Source organism: Ipomoea triloba, chromosome 10 (genome assembly GCF_003576645.1).
Source record: "Ipomoea triloba cultivar NCNSP0323 chromosome 10, ASM357664v1".
Lineage (NCBI taxonomy): Eukaryota > Viridiplantae > Streptophyta > Magnoliopsida > Solanales > Convolvulaceae > Ipomoea > Ipomoea triloba.
Genome location: NC_044925.1, coordinates 14,740,479 through 14,752,366, shown reverse-complemented (window position 1 = coordinate 14,752,366; position 11,888 = coordinate 14,740,479). Strand labels below are relative to the sequence as shown.

General features: G+C 34.1%; 1 pseudogene; it reads right to left on the bottom strand.

Moving 5' to 3' along the window:
• Window positions 1-6,078: 6,078 nt before the first annotated feature.
• On the bottom strand, window positions 6,079-8,963 carry LOC116033180 (annotated as a pseudogene).
• Window positions 8,964-11,888: the final 2,925 nt, after the last annotated feature.

Genomic DNA, 11,888 nt, shown 5'->3' with positions numbered 1-11,888 from the left:
TTTCTTATATCACCACCATATCGTACCTTTTATGTGTTATCACAGAAAACGAGATGTATATGTTTATTAACAACCTTCGTCTATTATTTAAATCCTTAGAGTCCATGATAAGGAATTAGGTACGTTGATTGCACACTTAATGAAGATCGTTTCACGACATTAGGGGGAGATAAGAACCTAAATTTAATAGAATACCGAGAAATTACATTGAAGATTGATGAAAAAGATCTTCAGTATTTCTTAGTTGAGTGATTTACTCTCAGCTTCTCAATTCAAATTTGAATTGAGTGGCTGAGAGTCTATCCCCTTGTCCCTACTCTTGTATAAATAGGTAGCCCTTTACAGTGTAAACATCAGTGAGTAATATACTTCTTGAGTGTACTGTTCTACCTTTCTACAGTATTTAAATCCACGTACTACGTAGACTGAACTAGAATTTTAGAAGAGGTAAACCGAACTGGAAGTTCAAAAGATAGTGAATCTGCCAATACAGATATAGGGATGCTTCTTGATGCCAGAAACGTGGGAGACATATCGATGTAAAAGAAAAATAATAATCTGCGGAAAGCTAAATCTAGTAGAAAATTTTGTCACTCTAAAAATTGCTTAAAGAAGTATGTCTTGAAGATATTTGTCCAGAAAGCCAAAAAACCGAGTAAATTTATAGGTGCACCTAAAATCATATTATTGAGGATGCAGAATGACCAGATATAAATATTTTTGGGAAATGGTTAGAATCTGGTTGACTTAGATAATTCCATGAATTTTATATATATGGTAGAAATTTATGAAAAAAATGTTATTGTTGTTGACAACATAATTGCCTTTACAAATTGCTCTCGTTATACGATAATCTGGATCTAGAGATAGACACCAATAGTGCCCTAACTTTTTTATGTATAAAGTAGCAATTAAGGCATATACAACTCAGCTCGCTAAAATTGTATTTTCTTTATAACATGTATACAATTTAATGTTAATCATGCAGGTTACAAATGAGTGTTTGTACAAAAGAGAAATACAAACAATCTGGTGGATGATATAAAGCGAGACTGGTAGCTTAAGGGTTTACGTAGAGACCTTGAATTTATTTTGATCAAACATTCTCTCACATAACATATGGCATTACATTCCGCTAATTAACATAATTGGCAGTGAATTGTAAATTTACATATGTAGCTGATGAACGTCATGACCACAAACTTATGGGTCATTAGATGCTAATATTTATTTGTAAATCCCTGATGAATTCAAAACTTTTTGAAATGAGGAATGTGAAAATCGCAATGTGTATCATTAAACTACTAAACTCTTTGTATGACTTGAATATTATTGATTGAGTGTTTTTCTTCCTTAGAAGGAATATGCAAATAATATGTACCATTAAGTGTTCGTTAAAAGAATTGCTAAAGGAGTTATTTATTTATGATCTTAGTTGATATTGATTGTTTAAATGTTATTGAAACACATAGAGAGCTTGGATATTAGCTCATGCCGAAAGACGGAGTTTTGAAATGAAAGACTTGGGAAACCCAAGTATTGTCCTGACCTGAAGATAGAGATTCTCCTTGAAGGAGTTTTATACACCAGTTAGCCTACTTGAAAAATGCCTTGAAGATGTTTTATATGGATAAGTATCATTTACTTATCGCACTAACAGTTGTCCAATAATCTCTTGAAATAGATAACAGACAGTTTAGACTCAAATATGATAATGAGGATAATTTGGGACTGAAAGTCCATTACTTTATTGCTATTGGAGCACTATTAAAGAACTAGGAGTTTTATAGTCGCATCAAGCCTGATATTGAATTTGCGATGACATTGCTAGTAACTTTTAGTGCTTCCCCCAACGATAACATATTGGAATGGTGTTTAACATATCCTCCAGCATCCCCAAGGTACAAAATGTTTGACGTTTATGTGAAAAACCAATATGTGGTTTTGATGGGCTACTTAGGTACTAGCTCTTTTATTTGACCCCCATGAGGCCAAGTCTCAAACAGGTTATGCTATGATTTTACCCCTAATGTCACATATGAGGACAAATAAAGATTGTGTTGCACAAGCAAGTAGTAGGTTTGTTTATGGGAACCTTACAAAACATATTGCACCTAAGTTCTTCTATCCACATGAACTCCATCCAAGTGGTAAAATTCTTGTTGAGAAATTTCGCCCTACTGAACAATCTTGCAGATATGTTCACTAAGGCCCTGCCTACATCCACTTTTGAATAATGTGTTCATAAAATTGGAATGCGTAGGCTTTGAAGATTGTTATCTTCAGCTGGGCGAATAGACTTGGAAGATTGTTATCTTCAGGGGGAGCGACAACCCCTAGCTGCACTGGAATGGACAGTCTAGAAGAATTTTGAAATCCTGAAGATTATGCTCTGGAAGCATATGGTTGTACTCTTTTTTCCTTAGCTAAGTTTTTCCCCACAAGGTTTTCTTAGGCTAAGGTTTTTAATGAGGCAACTGATACTTAAGTGGATAGACCTGAAGACCCTTGAAATCTTAAAGATTATGCACTAAAGGCTTATGGTTGCACTCTTTTTCCCATAGCTAAGTTTTTCCCATTGGGTTTTCTTAGGTTAAGATTTTTTTATGAGGCAACCGGTGCAACACAATGATTTAACATATTTCGTGTACTCTTTTCCTCATCTAGGTTTATCCCACTGGGTTTTTTTAGCGAGTTTTTAACAAGGCACAAGTGTGGTTAAATAATGGCTAAGGAGGACTGTTATAAATATTTATCTTGGCCATTATTTCTTCATTCCCTTCATCTTCCCTATTAATGTTATATATATATATATGTTGAAGGGTTAATGAGATGACTTTTTTGAAGTGCTTACAACTTGTGTTCTACTTTTTTCTCTATTGTTCCATTCTACTTTGCAATCTTGTTCATACGTACAATCGACGCGTTACCGTACATCAATCCCAATAGACTCGCTAACCGAAGGCTAAATTACAACACAAATGAATTTGTTGCTGAATTTGGAGTTTTTTTTGTAAATAAGAAGAAAAATAGATACTTGATAACACGAAACTTGAGAGTATGTAGTTTCTAACTGATTACCATGCTCACTTTTTTGTTTTAAATTCAGTTGGCATAAAAAAAAAGATGAAAATTTCAATTCGTCCAATGGATATCAACTCCAATCTACCCCGCATGGATCATATTTTTTTGGATGATAGTGGGTGGTGGGTCGGGAGTGGGTCTTAAGCAAGTAAATCCATTGGGGATCGGGTTGGATTCATGTTCTATGTACAAAACTCGCTTCGAACTCCACTTGACCAACCATTTGTGTGTGTGTGTGTGTCTCTCTCTCTCTATATATATAGGGTCACATTTGTTGGTTACGGTGAGGGTTAGATAAAAGTGTAGAGGAGAAGGGGGGGGGGGGTTTGGTGAATAGACTTGTAGGGTTTTAAAATAAATAATCACGAATGGTTAAGGCTACTCGAGAGGTAACTTTAACTACTCAGTCAGAGTTTGTATATGCAACGAAAAATATATTTTTAACCCTTTTATGGAACTGTTTGCACGTTAGGTTTGCTTTATTAAATTTTTATGTTTGGTTGTTAATTCAAGCGTAATGTAGTGAATAATAGTAAAGAGATTGAGAAAGAGATTTTATAGCGGTTCGGTTATAACCACCCTACTCCACTCTTATTTAGTTTGTAAAGTTTTCGTATTCTAAATTATGTTATGTGGTTCACTTAATCGTTTGGTGAAAATAAGGAAAAAATGTGCTGATTTTGGGAGTGTTACAAAAGGCAACTCACCTTAAGTTCAACACTAGAATTACCATTCATATTTTCTGCTATCTTCTTGAGATCAATCCCACGCATCAGACGGTATGATTGTTGTATGAACATTAAGTATGTATATTAGTATTATATATATATATATATATATATTCATTTTATAAAACTATGTATTTAACTATAGTATGTATTATGTATAAGCATCTCTTTTTATTACTTATAATTATATATATTTATATTCATAGTGCCATATACGTAGAAAATGTGGATATGATTGTAGTATGAATTATTTTGTCAAGGTTGTGATTAAATAAAATTTTAGTATGTTTTATTTTTATAGAATAAACTTCTCAAGTATTGTGATTATCATGAAGTCATATAAGGGCAATTTGGCATGTATTTATAAAAAAAAAAAAAAAAAAAAANAAAAAAAAAAAAAAAAAAAAAAAAAAAAAAAAACTCTCTCTTATGAAAATTGGTAGAATTTGAGCCAATTGATCCGTTATGAAATTATTTGATTGGTGGAAGTTTGTTTTTAAATGCTAAAGTATGATTTTTTAACTATTGAACTTTTGTCATTATTTTTGAAGCCTAAGGGCCATATTTTATGTTAGAAAAGATTTCTTAAAACCTATGGAAGATGTGGAAATATGTGTATTAGTGAACTTGAAGATATGTTGTGTCAGATTGGATATTTGATGGCTTGATTAAATAATACCTATATGTCGCGTGAGATTTTGGGAAATATTATTTTATAGATAGTATATATATTATTATGAATTTTGAAAAGGTTATATAAATAAATTTTTATGAAACAAATGATTTTGGAGCCTAAGGGCCGCATTTTATTTGATAAGGTATTTTCAAACTTATGGAAGCTATAGAACCCTGTTATCCTGTGTGTTTGGGCTTGGTTGATAGCACAACCGCGGCGTGACACCCCATAGTTTAGGTTTTAATTTCGCTTCCGCATTTATTTTTAGAATAGTTAGTAAGAAGGATTACTTAATTTATTTATGTTTAATCATGTATTAGAAATTGAGGGTGTTACAGTTGGTATTAGAGCCCTACGTTATAAAGCCCTAGGATATTGAGAGCTAACTATAAAAGCCTAGTTTAAGTAATGAGTACTTGGAAATAAGAGTTGGTTAGGTGTTGAGAACCTAAGTGTAAGGAATCTGAGTTTCGAACCTTATGGAATTGGAACTCTTTAAGAAAATCGCGGTGAGATGTGCGTTTCCTTATAAGCTTCTGTGGTATTTATTTGTGCCTTGTGTAGTGCTTGTAGTTGTAAGCAAGTCTTTGTTTGAGAATGTGTTTCTTAATGGAATTGTGGAAGTGTAAGTTCTAGTAATGCGTTGCTTTAAAGATTTTTAAGTATTTTGTAAGCTGTGACTATTGCACCCTGAAGGTGTTCATCTCTCTGAGGAGGTAAGTGATGCTTACTTGGTGAATGGTTGAGTTACTTAAGGGCTGGAGTTTGATTATAAAAATGATTTGAATGATCTTAATGTAATGAAGTTGCGATATGAACTGATTTGTTTGACTGTTTGAGTAAGAGTAAGGAAGAGATTTTGATAACCTTGTGTGCACAAGTACTTTGAATGTTCAAGCTTGGGGATAGTGTTTGGAACTTGTGGTTTTAAGACTGAGATTGTGTTTGCAAGGGTTGAGGAGAAGTGCCATATTCCATTGAGCGTTATCTCTTAGTTCGAAGTCAAGTTTCTTATTGCCTCTTGAGGTGGAGTTCCTCGTTTCCTTTGTAGAATCAAATAACCTCTTGTTGAAAATCCTTCTCGTTTTTAAAACCTCGTTCCCATTTTCTCTCAAAATGGTTGTGTATAAGGTAACAGCTTAATTCCTGAAGTGGTAGCCTTGATGATCTTGATGCTATTCTTGACCAAGTGTTGTTCTTGAGTTTAAAATTCAAACCTCTCATTCTCTTATCCTTTGTGGGGTCAGGGCCGTTTTTTTGATTTGGGTGGCCCTGTGCTAGTAAATAATTGGGGCCCTATCAAAGTAAAAATAATATGTGAATTGAAGAAAAATGCATAAAAGCTTAGACAAATTTCAAACATTATTTATTATGAACAAATTTCTAAACATAATGCAAACTACAAATCTTTTATTTAAAAAGAGTTGTCCTTCTAGCATTCTTTGACGCAAATTCATCGATCAACTCTTCATAATCTACTTTATCCAAAAGATCATTTTCAATAGAAATCATAGCTAATCCATTAAGTCGTTCTTGTGACATCGTAGAGCGTAAGTAGGACTTCAACAATTTCAACTTGGAAAAACTTCTTTATGCAGATGCAACAGTAACAGGAATAGTTAATAAAATTCTGTATGCAATAATCGCATTAGGATAACAATCAAACTGCTTCAAATCTTTCAAAATTTCAATGGGTCCTTTTTTTTTCATGTTCATATAACTCTCTTCTTAATTTTAACTCCACATACAACTCATCTTCATCAATATCTGAATGTCCATTATGCGTAAGAGCATTTTCGAGACGACTACAAGAAGACTTCAAGCTCATATCATCTAAAGAACTTAACCTATCAGAATTAAACAAGAAACCAAATATTTGATCATACTTTTGAAATTGCTCAAACCTGCTCTTAAGAGAAACAATGGCTTGATCAAAAATGAAAAGAAAATAGTTAACTTTTAATGATTCTTCTGCAGTTAAGGAAACTTCTAATGATTCAACAGAATTTTCATCAAAGTGTTTTTTTCTACGAATTTCACGTCTCTTATGAAAAACGGGGTTTATATCCATTTTAATAGCAATTTCCTTGGTAGAATCCAAAGCATCATTAAAACCACTATCTCTATACTTCTCAAAAAAGGAGATCAACTCCTCAATTTTTTGGATAGCAACATCAATAAGCATGTCTTTGGATTGCAAGTACTTGCTAACAAAATTAACATGATACAATATTTGAAACCATATAACTATAGCAACCAAAAATTCAAAATCACCAAGCTCATTTGTTGCTAAAGATTTAGCTTCACTTCTTACTAAGGAATCACCATCAACATCTGCCACTTGAAGTAAAGCCTCTCGTATTTCTACCATTTGAAATCTTATTGCTTGAACACTCTCAACACGACTCTCCCAACAAGTTGAAGACAATGACTTAAGAGTTAAACCATGTATATTATCTTTCAAAATATCCCATCTCTTGGTAGATTTTGCAAAAATTGTATATATGCGTTGAATAACTCCAAAAAAATCTTTGGCTTTATTACAAGAATTTGCCATATCACATAGAACTAAATTAAGACTATGGCAACCACATGGAGTATAAAAAGCTCTAGGATTTTCATCTAAAACTCTTTTTTGCACACCTTGATGTTTACCTTTCATATTTGACCCATTATCATAACTTTGCCCACGTATATCAGAAATATTAAGATCAAGAAGGCACAATTCATTTTGCAAAGTACTAAAAAGACCTAGACCAGTTGAATCATTCACATTCAAAAATCATAGAAAAGGCTCCTCAATGTTAACTTGATGTGTAGAGACATCCACATATCTTATTAGTAATGACATTGTTCAGTGTGGCTAACATAAGGAGTACAATCAAGTATTACAGAAAAGTATTTTGTTTGCTTTATTTTTTTTAATATTTCAGATTTTATAGAGGAAGCAAGCAAAGATATTAACTCATTTTGAATGCTATGATCAAGATAATGAAAGTAAATTTCTTCATTTTTAATACGCCTAACATGTTCTTGGATAATTGGGTCAAATTCACTCACCATCTCAACTAAGCCTAAAAAGTTTCCATTGCCATTTTGATACAATTTCTCATTAGTTCCACGAAAGCCTAAATTACGCTTGCCAAGAAACTTGACAAAAGAAATAATCCTTAACAAAACTTTTTCCCAATGATCTTTCTCTTTCTCAATTAATTCTTGAGCGACTTTGTCAATGGTTTGATTTTTATTAAACCTTAGACGCAAATCATACCAAGTCGTCATATTTTTAATATGCTCCATACATGTCTCATGTTCTCCAAGTCTTTCACCAATATGAGCCCAATCTTTGAAACCCTCATTTGTTAATTAACCTTTACCAATACCCTTTTTAAAGATTTTGCAACAAAAACAAAAAACTCTATCAATATGTTTTGAATACACTAGCCATTCTCTATCACATCTTTCTCCATTTGATAAGACCCTAGTATACAAATTTGCAGTTAACCGCCTAGAAAACATATCTTTAGGACCTTTTACAATAGAATTGTCTCTCTTAGGACCCTTGATTGCTAATAAATTAATCATTTTCGAATCAAGTCTATCCCAATTTCTTGGATCAAAAATATCAAGCAAATGAAAAGTTTCACATGAATAATCTTGGCCAACATTACAATTGTCAGTTTCATTTAAAACATCATCATCATTGTTGGGTGAATTATTCAAATTGTCATTCTCTACTTCATTAATATTGTTTTCAACATTGTTATTGATATAATCTCAACTGTGCATATTTTTCTAATGAATTTGAATAAACTTTTGAGTTTAAATGGATTAAATTGATATCTTCAATGCATATTCCTTTCTTTCTTAATTAGATATGCTTTCATTCTTGATTTGAGTGTTTTATGGTGTTTGTTAGTGTTTTTGAAACCATTTTAGATCAAATGCAAAGCAAGGGAACATTTAAAGACATGTTTGGGAGTCAAAATGGATGAAGAATGCATACATTGAGGCCTCAACGCGTCAAGGATCAAATTAGACGCGACCAGAATTTTGAGCCAAGGTCAGGGCTCGACGCGTCGAGTCCATGCTGTATCAATTTCCCATAATTTATCGAAGGCTCGATGAGTTGAGAATCCTGTGACAGCCCAGAATCTACTGCGCAGAATTGCCTATTTTGCCCCTATTTTGTGCTCCCACTATATAAGGCTCATTTTCTCAAAACCCTAGACAAAAGCTGCATTTTTGGGAGGCAAAGAGGAGTGAGTGAAAGGTGTTGTCTCTTCCATGGAGTGAAGGAGGGATCCACCATTCTTGGAGAAGAAGATAGTCATCTCAAGGAGATATCAAGGCTTTGGGATGAAGAAGGAAAGCTTGGAAAGCTACATTTTGGAGCATTTCTTTCCCTTTCCTTTACTTTCTAGTCTTTGTAAACTCCTCTTTAACATTTGAGCTTTAAATTCTATCCTAGCCATGATTGGCTAAAGTATTTTGGGATTTTTGGGTAAAAGGTGTTGATGAATCCTTTGCTTTTGTTCTTTATATTCCTATGTTATATCTACATTTGGGTTTATGACTTGTTATGCAATTGTGTTTGATGTTGTTGATGCTTGTGATTAAGGATCCAATTCCTTGCTTCACTTGCTATATTTGTATCTTGATGGGGGTTAGGATATAAACTAGGGCACCCACAATTGCATCTTGCTTGCACCTCTTGGGAAATAGTGTTTAGTTTAGTTGTTTGAGATGTTTGATCTATCCCTTGTCTTGTAGGAATTATGGGAGTAATTCCCCTCTTTAAGTGCATCTTAAACACTAGTCTAACTCATTTTGGATATTTCACCTTAGCTTGGCATTAGGAGACTAGACACCTAAACCCGAAAATCCCTTTTCTCCTTCTATTTGCTTTCATCAACTAAGCTTTAGTTATTGTCGTTTATTACAACCTTTGCAATCGTTCAAACATCAATTTCGTTAGGATTAGCTTCACATGAGTATGTTAGTAACTAGTGCTCGATGCGCCCCGCTTCCCTGTGGATCGATACCCCGGAATACTCCGGGTATTTGAATTGTGTTAAAATATGCTGCAATCAAATTGGCGCCGTTGCCAGGGAAGTGGCGTTTAAGTATTGACATTAGTGAAAGTTTTATTCTAGGAGTCTATTCCATTTTTTTTATATATTTGTTTTGATCTTCGTTAACAATTTTTTTTTATGGATGGATATGTTTATCAAGGAGCTATGCCACCATTTCACTCTTATTCCCAGGATTATGAGATGAGTTGGAATATGAACCAAGGCTATGGAGGAATGCAACAACAAGTAAATTTCTCAAATTTTGCCAACTCAAGTAAAGATTATATTTATGAAGGCTCATCTCAAGCATTCATCTCGCAACCTCAATGGTGCTCGTTTTGTGGTGGGAATCACTTGGGGGAGAATTGGTATATACTCAACCCCACCAATCATGTTCCTCAACAACCTACTCAAGGATTTTGTGCCAACATGAGTCAAGCCACTTATTAAGGAGGCACATCACCAAGTCCACAACCCTTATGGTGTATGTTATGTGGAGGACCTCATGAGGCGGAAAATTGCTTCATCTTTGATCCTAATTACCAATATGATGGGCGAACTCTAAACCCTCAAGTGCCTCCGTATAAAGAGTTTCAATAAGAATGCCAACCACTTGACCCAACACATGAGATGAAGTCCATGAAGGCTAACACACTTATGAACTTGGTATCTCAACTAAATGAGCTACAAGTTGAATTGGATCATAGGATGACTCAATGGCAAGATTTGACAATTCAAGAGCCAGGTCAAGCTTCATTTTCAAATGGAGAGGTCCTAGAAGAGTTGTCATTGTCAAATGAAGGTCATGAGGTTGATAAAAATCAAAAGGAGTGTGAGGATCTTGGAGATGAAGATGAAGATGAAGAAATATTTGATAAATGCATTGAGATGGAGACATTGGGTGGAGGAAAAGAAGGAGTAGAGTGGCAAGGGAATGGTGGTGATGAGCAACTTGAAGATAGTCCAATTGATGAGCCGGGAGTATTGATATTGTTGAGAGTGTTCACACTCATTTATCCATTTTTATATCTAATGATTCTCATTTTTTATTGGTTCATGAGGATGACCCGAGACTCTCACTACTAGTGGAACAAGAGAGTGTTGAAAAAGGAGGAAGAGAAAATCAAGTATACATTCTAGATCGTATGGTTTGAAAAAAGCCTCTTTTGGCTTTGTTTGTTGAAGAGAATGAAGACATTATGCTTGATTTGGGAGAATGTGGTGCCCTACATGATGATATGAAGGGTTTAAGCTTAAGAGAGTTTATAAATGCGCATCACTTAAACGCGTACTTGGAAGAGAAACTTGATGGAAAGATAGGGATTTTCTTCCTCCAACCCGTTGATGGCTAGTATGTGAGTGGTTGAGTCGAGCTAGCGACGTTAAACTTAGCGCTTCTTGGGAGGCAACCCAAGTCCTTTTAATTTCTTGCATTTTAATTTTTGCTAGCTTAATTTGCATGATGGATTTTGAATAATGAATTTGGGTGTTACTTGCTTTATTTTGAAATTGCATGATGATATATGAATTTTTGAAAATCTTTAAGCCTTAAGTTTTTGTGTTTATATGGTTTTGGAGTTGAATTTTTGCTTGTTGAGTGTTGTTTTCGGGTTGGGAGTTAGTTTCGTGTTTTGTAGTTGATATCATTGTGAAAAATTCTGATGCTTTCGACGTGTTGAGCTCCAGACTCGACACGTCGAAAACCTGCCGTAGCATTATCTGAAAAATTTCTTTGCTCTCGACGCGTCATCGAACTCCTGCCGTATGAATTTTCCGAAAAATTTGTGAGGCTCGACACGTTGAGCCACCTGGTCAACAGTTTGACCGAGAATTTTTAAACCATCTTTTCCCCCAATTTTTTCATTTGGTCTTCTTCGAACAGCAGCTCCTACACGTGTTTTCTTTGCATTATTTTCATCTTTTGGTCTCAAAATATACTCATTTTCACTCCAACTCTATTCCTAAGGCTTCAAGGTAGCATGGTCACCTTTTTTCTCCATCAATTTCTCTTATTTTGGTTCAAAATTTTCATAGTTTTTGGGCATGACACCTAACCCACAAATTTTGCCTAATTTTCGAATTTTATGAATTGAAATGCATTGGGTTAGTGTTTCTTTGCATCTTTTTGCTCTAAGTGTTGCTCTTACTTGTTCATATTACATTTACACTTGAATTTTGAATGAAGAAAATTGATTTACTCTTTTTATTTGCTCATGAATTTTCATGCTCAATGCCCATAGTTTCTTTCATGATTAGTGTAGCCTTATCTTACAAATGCTCATGATTGATTGTTTTTGGGGTGGTGATATTTGTTGTGTTGAAATG